Source organism: Notolepis coatsorum, assembly GCF_963971535.1.
Source record: "Notolepis coatsorum genome assembly, chromosome: 11".
Taxonomy (NCBI): Eukaryota; Metazoa; Chordata; class Actinopteri; order Aulopiformes; family Paralepididae; genus Notolepis; species Notolepis coatsorum.
In genome coordinates this window covers 98,271,617-98,283,930 of record NC_140175.1, presented here as the reverse complement: position 1 = coordinate 98,283,930, position 12,314 = coordinate 98,271,617, and the positions used below count along the sequence as shown (strand labels likewise).

The 12,314-nt window shown below is 43.3% G+C and overlaps 1 protein-coding gene across 1 annotated transcript in view; it reads right to left on the bottom strand.

Moving 5' to 3' along the window:
• Positions 1-9,480, bottom strand: part of LOC311237207 (cytoplasmic dynein 1 heavy chain 1-like) — a gene marked incomplete at its 3' end in the record, with an annotated part of 33,986 nt that extends 24,506 nt beyond the window's left edge. The window contains exons 1-2 of the mRNA XM_084325016.1: positions 9,358-9,480; positions 7,009-7,182 (exon numbers count right to left, since the gene is read on the bottom strand). The remainder of the gene's footprint in view (positions 1-7,008; positions 7,183-9,357) is intronic.
• Positions 9,481-12,314: the final 2,834 nt, after the last annotated feature.

Here is a 12,314-nt window from a genome sequence, read left to right as displayed (position 1 = left end):
ATGTAATCTAATCATCTAAATCTAATCTAATATAAAAAAACGAAAGGCTAAAATGCTAAATATATAATCTAAGAATCCAATAATCTAAATCTAATATATAATATAAAAATGCTAAATGCATGAGTCTTTTGTCTTTAATGTTCGCTTGCAAACTCAAATACTGTCTTGGTAAGCCTCATAATGAATTGTTTGGGGAAAAAAGGAAAAACATCGTGATGTGTATCGTGTATCGCCGAAAGGTCAGAAAATATCGTGATATCATATTTAGGCCATATCGCCCAGCCCTAACTCAAGCATAGTAACGGAGAGATGGGGGTGCCCTCGTGGCACATACCATCAGGGGCGTAGCTGGGGGGGGGGTAGCTTAGGCACTGGGGGGGGCCCCCCAAATATTTTTTTTTACTAGACATCACAGGTGTATTATTGATGCTCTCATTGATACTATGTTTGTTTCTGAAGTGTGTGTGTGTGTGTGTGAGATATATAGAGAGAGAGGGGGGGCTTTGGTAGACTATTGCATTGGTCCATTCATTGAAGATGAACGCAATGCGACATCCTTTACTAGGCTCACCCACCAACAGTGCAGGTGCTGAACTGCTGATCCGAATGTATAGGTAAAAACCATATTATGCGTTTTCATCAATAAAAAAATGGCAAATAAAAATTCCGCTTGCGCGCTCGTCTGCCGGCTCCATTTGCACTACAACTCAGACCTCATTGCACCGTACCCTAGGTTGTACCTCGTCCCATTTCTGCATTGTACTTTATATTGTATTATAACTCAGTTACTAATTTTTTTCTACCGCCGCGGACTGTCGATCATGAAATAAGACATTTAGACTTTTACACAGAGTAGCTCCTCTCTGTTGGGCGGTGCAAGGAGGAGGGGCTGCCCGGGGGGGCAAAGAGGCCAAGATGGCGTCTTGAATCTCACCTCAGACAGAGAGTCGCCTGTTCCGAATCCCGCCTCAGACGTGACATGGAAACGAATCCCCATTACATACTGTACACTGATCGAGTTGTGGAATACCCATGTAGAGGTGCTATGTTAATCTAGGGCCCCAAACTAGTCTTTGTATGGATTTGCCATTAATATACATCTCTATCACAAAAGCGACTGGATGCGGCTAGGTGGTGCAGTGGGCAAGGCACTCACCACCAATGCTGGAGACGCTGGGTTCGAGCCCAGCTCTCCACATTGTTTTCAGTTTGGCCGTTCATACTAATACAATTGGCAGTATTAGGGGGAGGGAAAACTGATGGGTGCGGATCGGACGTTGTGGACAGCGACTCCTACAGGTCGGTTGGTGTGCCTGCGCAGTAGAATCAGGACGCGATGGGGGCGGCGTCCCTCCACAGCGCAGACCCCTGACGCTGAAAGATCACGCCGTGCAGGTGAAAAGATGCGACGGCTGCTACCTCGAGTACCGGAGGGGACTCGTGTAATGTATGGCTTCGTCCACATTGCAGCCGGCTTGTGGGAGGCAAGAAACAGCGTTCGAGACAGGGGAGGGTAGAATTGGATGATACGAAATTGGGATGGGAGAAAAAGTGGATAAAAAATAATAAAAAAAAAAGCGAGTGAAAATCTATTTATTGTGGTCCCTCGACTAGCAGCTTCCAATAATAAATGCAATAAATTTAGCATAGAATAAAATAAGATTACTAAAACAAGATTACTATACAGTTCGAAAAAGTGTGCAGTGCAATACAATAAATTTAGCATAGACACGCAAATTCGTGAAGCATTCCTTATTGTTACTGTATTTTATGAAATATTAGTATGAAATCATATTTACTGACTCTCCCATATTATTTGGCCTTATGCTACTTACTACCCTCTAGTGGCGAGCTGTGGTAACTGCAGAGTCTCTGCTCTGGCTTCAGTGTTGATTATCTATTCGACACTACCCTCTAGTGGCGAGCTGTGGTAACTGCAGACTCTCTGCTCTGGCTTCAGTGTTGAATATCTATTCGACACTGCTTTTTTTCTTTTCTTTTTTTAGACCCCAGTGAATTATAAATGTAATCTTTACATAGACCGACTTGTTTCTGTTTAAAACTGTAGGACCAGTGAATTATAAATGTAATCTTTAGGTAGACTGACTTGTTTCTGTTTAAAACTGTAGGACCAGTGAATTATAAATGTAATCTTTAGGCAGACTGACTTGTGTTTCTGTTTAAAACTATTCTCCACTTGCACAAACGTGCGGGCGGCATATCCGGTTACTTCTACCATGTGTAGACTTGTTCCGGTCCCGTCACAATACATAGACTTTAGCAACTTTCCTCCCGTCAATTAAACAACTTTATCGTCACTTTTCTTATTACGTTTAGAAATTATATTTGTTTGCATTGTTAATCTGTTCACCATTAGTTTTTATCGTTAGTATTGTCAATGTGTTGACGTTTTACAAAAGGAAATGCGTGTGGACTGTGGAGTTGTGGACAGACTTCAGACAGAGGTACTGAAACGTTTGTATTATTATATTATAGAATGCAACAATCTATTTAATAAGCAAACGTGTGTTGTGCCGGTGGAGATACAGATACCGGTGGAGATACAGATACCGGTGGTGATATCGGTGGAGATACAGATACCGGTGGCGATATCGGTGGAGATACAGATACCGGTGGAAATATCGGTGGAGATACAGATTCCGGTGGCGATATCGGTGGACATACAGATACCGGTGGAGATATCGGTGGAGATACAGATACCGGTGGAGATATCGGTGGAGATACAGATACCGGTGGAGATATCGGTGGTGATACAGATACCGGTGGCAATATCGGTGGTGATATAGATACCGGTGGCGATATAGATATCGGTGGTGATATAGATACCGGTGGCGATATCGGTGGAGATATAGATATCGGTGGCGATATAGATACCGGTGGAGATACCGGTGGCGATACATATCGGTGGAGATATAGATACCAGTGGCGATATAGATATCGGTGGTGATATAGATACCGGTGGCGATATCGGTGGAGATATAGATATCGGTGGCGATATCGGTACCAGCGGCGGCTCTCAAACTGGTTCCAAGGATGATTCTGAAGCAGATTGTGGCTCCGGGTTGTAGACGTAGGGTTCTGGAAGGAGTCTGGGTTCTTCTGGTTGTAGACGTAGGGTTCTGGAAGGAGTCTGGGTTCTTCTGGTTTCTGGTTCTTCAGGTTGTAGACGTAGGGTTCTGGAAGGAGTCTGGGTTCTTCTGGTTGTAGTTCTGATTCTTCAGGTTGTAGACGTAGGGTTCTGGAAAGAGTCTGGGTTCTTCTGGTTGTAGTTCAGGTAGAGCTGCCGCGATTACCGCGGTATCGCCGTTACATCACGGCCACCGCAAGAGTAGGCTGAATACCGCATCACCGCTGTTTTTTTATAATAATAATTGTTGTGAAGGATCAGATTAAACCAAATATATATATTTATTTATGGATATATATTTAATAGTATTTGTATATCGTTTGATATCCCCTGTATATTCCTTGTACAATATGCACTGAATATCCCTTTAGTCTACTAAACAGCCCATAATAGTTTCATTCTACCATTGGACGAGAACCTGGCGCCAGCAGCCATGCCCCTTGGTTCAAGTTCAATCGTGCCGCCCAACATGTCGTGGCAAGCCCGGTTCCGCGTAGGAATACGTCTGGCGAAATACGAATGGTACTATTTGTTCACAGCGCATATATATATGGCGCAAGTAAAGTAGAACTTTCTTTTAGTCCATTAGTTCTTTACCCTCCAACTAAGTAACAGACGCAAAGCCTCACCCACGACGCACGTGTGGTGCAGTAAGGCCTACTTGGCCTCAGAATAGGCATTGAGATATCGTGTGGATTAATAGTTGAATTGTCATAGTTTGGCACTATACCGTCGAGTTGGACGTATTTCTATTAAGCTAATAATAGTCTATTATGTATGGTGCATCGTTCGGTTAGAGTTATAAAGTGAGCAGTACCCCCATCGTTCCTGACGTTATCTGGAGTCTTAACCAGGCTGGGCAGACCACGTGTGGTGCTTGCATCCGAGGAGCTCCGGGCCAGGACGAGTGGACCTGTACATTGGATTACTTTACCCGGACGACGGCGAGCCTTCCACGGCTTGGATTATCTACATGCTTTGGGTGCTTTGATTATTCCATGGATAACGGCCAACACTGCTGAGTGTTGGAACTACCCCCCGGAGAGGAGTCCAGGTGAGACGGCGCTCTACTCCAGTGAGGTCGCCTCACGTCTCTTCATCTGTGGACCGGCAGCTACCGTCCACCAGAGGGTCCAGCTGTATTCATCTGCGGACCGAGGTTCTGTGGGCATCGTGTTCAGGACTCTGAATTCTCCCAAGAAATCGTCGGCCAGATGGGATACCGCCAGCGGCTCTTCTAACCCCCCCTCCTACTGTCTTACAACCAGCGGGACCCCCCCCCCCCCCCCCTTAGGGTATCCAGCTATAATCATTTAAGTACCATCGCTATAGTTCCCTAAAGAACCGGGTTGTATACTTACTCCCTGCGTAACCAGAGATTGGACATTCAATGTTGATTTACCTACGAATACTCATTTGCCATACAAGTGCATTTCAAATCATAAATGTCATTAAGTGAACGTTGTATATACCCTTTGCTATATAAAATATTCGATTTATACATTTGTGTGGACTTCGTTTCATCAGGTGGGAAAGTGTTCATCATATCTATATCATGTACTGGATGGCCAGAAGTTAAAGTACAAGAGGTAGTGGTTTAATAATACCATACTTATCAATACAGTCAGGGAATTGTACCCCTCAGTTACAATAATAAAGTACCCTCCTCTCGTTGGGCTTGCGGCTCTGCAGATATACCCTACTCCTCTATCAAGGTTCCAAGCGACCCTATTGGGTACCAGAAAAGTCACGTGAAACATTGCAGACCACTGATTGGTCAGAAGAGAGACGCGTCACACGTTGGAGCGTCATGCAGTGTGTTACCACCAATCGGCAAGCGCGTATTAGTTTTTTACGTCCTAAATGTCAGCCATTGATCAGAGCTCATCACAACACGGCTAATAACGTTAGCTTTAGCTCCCCGCCGGAGTGGACTACCATCGCTCCTCACGAGTACTAAACGAGACAATGATTTTTGTTGTGAAGGGCCAGATTAAAACTGATAATCTACCTTTATTGTTTGATATACTTTGTATATTATTTATATATACACGGAATATCCCTTTACCTGCGTTCAAACCAGAGTAATATTCGCTCTCCTTATTGGACAGCGCCCTAGGCGCTAGCTCGCAAGCCCCCAACGTCAGGTTCAAAGACAAGTTCAGGCATGTCAGAACATGCCCGGAGACAGCGTATTGATACCAGACAACGACTGCGGTTTGGGACTAGATAATCACTTAAGTATATATACAGCGCAAGGTGCGCACAGCAGTACGTTCAGTACCCTTACCCACCTTACCCCGAGCACCTGCTTGTCCATCTAAACAAGCCAACGTAGTTCATCGTGGTGAAGTGAGCAACTCGTGCGTTGAGAACATGTGCGAATAGAATAGTAAAGTGTCAGAGTTTAATGCAGTAACGTCAAGTTCGACCTAATCTAATGTGAAGTAAATAGTCGTTCATTTATTGTATATCGTGCGGCCACAGTTCGTTCGTGTGTAGCATTACCCAGCGGTTCGTCGTGTTTTAGCTAGTGTACCTTAGCCAGGGTGTGTGGCCTAAATACGTCGCCCACACCTGAGGAGGCCTAGTCAGAGAACCATTGCACATGTGCACAGGAGAACCAGCGTCGGCGATTGCAGAACCATTACTGGTTGGATTATATTGATTTGGAACGTGTTACCCGGAGAAGAGCCTCGTTGATTTCCACTATCGTTTGGGATTCAACCTCGTGAGGATTACCACTCGGGCTGGCCTCATGGACAGAGGCTGGCTAGCTGTCATCAGTGCTATCGAGCATTTGGATTACAACTATTGCTTTGCTGCTGATCGTGGGATTTACAAGGACCGACTCCTGTACGTGGAGTCTCTTTATTCTTCATTGAATCAGACTGAGTATCCGAACATTCCTCTACCCTCAAGGCCTTACACCCCGGAGGGAACCCATTGTCTCCAGGCGGTACCAGCGTTGCCTTCTATAGTTGCTATTATACGACAGTTGGTGTCAACTTAGACCCATCGTAGGATTCCTGCTATTCTTAGTGACTCATGCTATTGACTGACTTTACGCATATTCTTCGCCATACAAGCGCGACCCTAATTCTCATTCTGTAACCTAATGTTGCATAATAATAAAATACCCTCAAATACTATTTCTTTGTCAATGCCGTGTTCTTGTGAGTGTTCACCATCTATATTTGATGTACTGTCTGGCCAGTAATTAAAGTACATAACTAGCAGTGGTTTAATCTATCACAATCTTTAATACAGTCAGGGTTTTGTAACCCCTCAGTTACAATTTTACTGTCTGCAACGAATGTTATAATAAAAGCCCTTCGTTCTATACACTTGTCTGATTGAAAACTTTATTAACAGACCGCAGAATGGGACAACTCAGCACGCTCTGAGCAAAGAAAGGAACTGAGATATGAATTGAGTATTGCTTGCCTTGCTATGGTCCGGTAAATACGCTGATGTTATTGAACGTGTAACTATATAACGTTAATGCCACAAAACGAATGCTTTTATTATAAAGTAGTAACTTTATAATAATAATAAGAAGAAGAAAGGGTCGGGGGGGTAACCACCCCTGCCCGCGACACCGAGTGAACGGCGCACGAATCCGTGTTTCACTTTCAATAACGAATGTGTGCTTGCCGAATCCCAAACAATATTCATGCTGCAAAGTCATCCTCTAAAGATAGACATTTAGACTAGAGGCAGGCTATATGCTATAAAGAGTAGACTACTACTAAAAAAAAATGCATTCAAACTTTTTTTTTATTTGTGTGTGCGTGCGGTAATAACCGTGGCGGTAGGAAATATTTCGCAAATTTGTGCGGTAAGGAAAACATCAATACCGCGGCAGCTCTAAGTTCAGGTTCTTCAGGTTGTAGACGTAGGGTTCTGGAAGGAGTCTGGGTTCTTCTGGTTGTAGTTCTGGTTCTGGTTCTTCAGGTTGTAGACGTAGGGTTCTGGAAGGAGTCGGGGTTCTTCTGGTTGTAGTTCTGGTTCTTCAGGAGTCTCCTCCTCAACTGAAAGGAACAGCAGATTACAGATGAATGTGTGTTTGAGTCAAAAGGTAACGGAGGGACAAAGCAACATTTCATCTAACATTTTCATCAGAACGCCGTTCTTTAGTTGTTCTTGTTTCATTGAATCAGGATACATTAAGATGGGAGCCTCGTCGTTCCATTGTTACTGCACTGTGCAAACCTATCGCACAGAGCATCCACAACAGTCACATCAACAGAGAGGCAGGAGAATAAGGTCAAATCAACGCGAATAAAAACTGACCAATCAATGGACTAGTGAAAATTCACTAGAATGCAGGATTTGAACAAAAATTCATTTTTCTTTTTTAAATCCTGCATTCTAGTGAACGTTCATAGTAACACTGCACTTCAGACAACCTACAGCTGGTGATGGTGTCTACTAGGTCTTCACGTGTTAAACAGCTGAGAGCAGTCACTGCTGTTTTTTGTAGTCTTCTTTTCATACACAGTACACACATCTTACCAAGTGTTAGCACCTAGGGCTGCATTTTACATTTCGTTGACAATAAATATCATTCATTCATTCATTCATCTGTACTATTGATACATTTATGGCATGATTATGAATCTCGGCCAATAATGTACCGGGCCGTCGGGCTTAAAGGAATCACACACACTCACATACCGTGATTTGTTATTATGGTGACATTTATTGTGACAGAGTTAGGGGGGGGGGCACCGTCCCTGGAGGTCCTGAAGACCAGGTCGATGCGTGGAGTGGACGGAGCCCCTTCTCCATCTCCCTGCTCCAAACATCTATTTAATATATGTGTCAGATATTAAACTGATAACTCCTAGAACCCACCTCACCCCTGCCCACTTTGACAACCTAGGATGGCTTAGAGTAGACGACAGAGTACAGCAACTTGCAATGGGCCTGGTCTACAAGATACACTATACAACCAAGGTACCCATGTACATGTCAAAATACTTCCCAAAGGTCAGTGAATACCACGACCACAACACCAGAGGGAGCTCCACAAATCATGTTAAACCCAGATTCGGCTCAAACAAGGGACTAAACACGTTTAGCAATTATGCCACATCAATGTGGAACGCCCTACCCACAGCTGTAAAGGAATGTGAACACTACCCACTTTAAAAAAACACTCAAAGAACACCTACGGGAGACTGCAATTCGAAACTGGCCCCTGTAAATGTCCTAACCCAACCCCCTCCAATGTACAGTAAATGACCAAGTATGGTTGTCAATATTCCAATGTACAGTTTTGCTTGTACAGTTATACAGTGTGTGTCCCCCACCCCACCTACCCAACCTCCTCCAATGTACAGTTTCTACGTCAAATGTACTCTCTTTTCTGGACTCTTTTTGTATCACAAACAGTACTGTATTTGCAAATCTGGTATGTCATAAATGTATAGATGTAGCAGTACTGTCTATCTGTATGTCGTGTGTGTCATATGATGAATTGGGGACCCTGATGTAAACAAGACGAAAGTCTTTCTCTGGTCTGCATCCCCTTAACAGCTGTACTGTATTGTACCCATTCTGGAATCTGTTAATACATTTTTCAAATCAATCAATCAACAACAGATCGTCGTTGTTTTATTTTTAGCCAAACAACTGCAACGTTATTCGCGTTATTTACACGAATTCGCCATCGAAACACGAGACTTAACGAAAACTTGGATCCTTCGGTTGGAAATTGGATATTCCAGTGGAAACATTTGTCATTTTACATTATGTTAGATGCGTTATGAAATCCACGTGTTTGTCAAAATAACAGATAGAAGCAACAATTCACTTAAAGGAACACTCCAACATTTTGGGAGATTAGCTTATTTGCCATCTACCCTGGAGTTAGACAAGAAGATACAAACCTGTTTCTTCTCTGTGCATGCAGTAGGAGTAGGAAGACGCGCACCGTTAGCCTAGCTTAGCGTCAGTCACTTGAAGTAGGTTCCTCCATTAGCCTTGTTCCCAACGTCTTCCTACGCCTACTGCATGCACAGAGAAGAAAAAGGTATGTATCTTCTTGTGTAACTCCAGGGTAGATGGCAAATAAGCTAATTTCCCAAAATGTTGGAGTGTTCCTTTAAGGTTAAAACAAATCCCATAATTAACTGTGAACTGGTCCTCCGCGAAACGCTCGTTGTACAAGTATGAGGGAATTTTTATGGAATTTAACTTACCAACACGGTGTCTTCGTGTTATCTAGCTAACCAAAACGCTTCTTCTTCGGGTTGTTCATCGTAAAAGTTATGATATTCCATCATTCCAATGATTACAGCAAAGGGAAAGCAGCGTGCGACTTGAAAACACATGATGATGCCGCTGAACTGTGCCATGCCAGTGGGTTCGAGTCCAGGTGAAGTGACGAGAGGAGGCGCCACAATTAACTATGCAGATTGTAGTGAGCAGATGAACCAGTCAGAGGAGAGGAGGCAGTTGTTTATCTCACCCAGGAGTGTGCAGATGAACCAGTCAGAGGAGAGGAGGCAGTTTTTTATCTCACCGAGGAGAGGTGTAGTGCAGGGTGAGCCAGTCAGACAATAGAGTGAGAGGAGAGGTGATAAGCTGTTGTTTATCTCACCGAGGAGATACAAGTGGGAACGAGGTTAACCCTTTCACTGCCGCACTACCAAACGGTTAATGTTTGTACCACTAGGATACTCCGTGTTGGGGAAACTTTTACCAAACTACTAACGTTAGCTACTTCATAATGAAAAGTAGAACTCAAATCTATCTCAAATAATAATACAATAAAATAAATAAATGTGATTGATTGATTGATTGATTGAAAACTTTATGAATAGAATGCAGAATGGGTACAATACAGTACAGCTCAATACACACAATTGCTAAGGGGATGCAGACCAGAGAAAGACTTTCATCTTGTTTACATCAAGGTCCCCCATTTTCAATTCATCATAACATATATGACATACATGACATACAGATAGACAGTATACTGCTACATCTATACATTTATGACATACCAGATTTACAAATACAGTACTGTTTGTGATACAAAAAAAGTTTAAAAAAGAGAGTATATACATTTGACGAAGAAACTGTACATTGGATCAGGTGGGGTGGGGGGGGGTTGGGTAGGTGGGGTGGGGGGGCTGTACATAGGAGGTGGTTGGGTGGGTGGGGTGGTGGTGGGGGGGGGTAACTGTACATAGGAGGTGGTTGGGGGGGGGGGGGGTGGTGGGTAGGCGGGGGGGGGGTAACTGTACATTGGATTATCGATGAAACCTTACTTGGTCCCAAGAAGAGGGTCTCGTGTATTATTGGGTTAGGACATTTACTGTACATTGGAGGGGGTTGAGTTAGGACATTTACAGGTACCAGTTTCGAATTGCAGTCTCCCGTAGGTGCTCATTGAGAGTGGTTTTAAAAGTGGGTAGTGATTCACATTCCTTTACAGCTGTGGGTATCGCGTTCCACATTGATGTGGCATAATTGCGAAACGTGTTTAGTCCCTTGTTTGAGCCGAATCTGGGTTGAACATGATTTGTGGAGCTCCCTCTGGTGTTGTGGTCGTGGTATTCACTGACCTTTGGGAAGTATTTTGACATGTACATGGGTACCTTAGTCGTGTAGTGTATCTTGTAGACCAGGCCCATTGCAAGTTACTGTACTCTGTCGTCTACTCTAAGCCATCCTAGGTTGTCAAAGTGGGCAGGGGTGAGGTGGGTTCTAGCAGTAGTCTGACCAGTTTGTTTTGTGATGTTTGTAATTTTGTTTTTAGCGCCTTTGAGGTGCTTTGGTACCATGAGGTGCAAGCATAGTCGTAGTACCCTTGAATGAGTGCTCCTGCCAGAGTCTTCAGGGTATTCTTGTTTACCAGAGAGGAGATCCGGTACAAGAATCTAGTTCGTTGGTTGACTTTTTTTATTACATTGGATGCCATTTTGTCACAGAAAAGATTAGCCTCTAGGATGGAACCTAGGTATGTAATTTCATCTTTCCTTGTGACAATATTGTCACCCACTGTAACTGAGAAGCCATCGGCCTTGCTGAGTTTGTTATTTGATCCGAAGAGAATGGACTCAGTTTACCCAGGTGTAATTGTTGTGAAGGGCCAGATTAAAGCTGAGAATCTACGTTTATTGTTTTATATACCTTGTATATTATTTATATATATAAGTTATCTCCCTTTAAGCCTGCGTTTGAATCCTAGTAATATTCACTTTCCTCATTGGATAACGCCCTTGACGTTCTCGGCGCCAGACAACGCGCCCCTGAAGTCAGGTTCAAAGGCGAGTCTGGGCATGTTGGAACATGCCTGGTGCCGGCGCATTGATTCGAGACGAGAGCTGAGGCTTGGCACTAGAAAGCCACTTAAGTATATATATCGTGGAAGGCGCAGCAGCAGTAGTGTGATGTGTGATTCTAATGTAGTGTGAAGCAGTTCGTCTAAACAGAGTGTTGTGAACCTAACGTGCGAAGTGAATAGTAAAAGTGTCAGAGTTAATGCAGTAACGTCAAGTTCGACTTAGCTTAATGTGAAGTAAAGAGTCGTCATTTTAGTGTGAATCGTGTTACAGCAGTTCGTTCGTGTGCGGCATTACTAGGGGTGGGACGATACATCGATCCAGATCGATACATCGATGTAATTATCAACAATCGAATCGGATCGATGCGATGTAATAAGATCGATTCATATCGATACTCTTATTTTGAAAATCCTGTGGCGAGTCTCATATCCGCCCAAGAACAACAGCAGTAGCTCCGTGTGTGTAGATGTTACAGCATAGCATTCTCCCTTTCTGTGTGTGTGTCTTTGGAAAGACCAGATGAGGTCAGAGGAGTTTGATGTTTAAATGTTATTTAAACATAAACAATATAATACATAATAAATGTAGGCCTATACATGATCATGCAACATCAACAAATTGTTGTAGGAACGGTTTGGGAGAGGGAGGTTGTGAGTTTTGAGTTCCAAAAAATGTAGCTTAAAGTTTAAAGCTCAATATATAAAAACGTGGCACTTTACAGTGAACAGGAGGTCTATTTGTATTAAAAACAATAGATTGATTTTCCTTTAAATGTCTGGAAGAGCTCAAAAATACAAATGTCAAATGATATTTTCATTACCTTTTTTTTGTTGATCTAAATGTTACTGATTGTGTTAAATGGG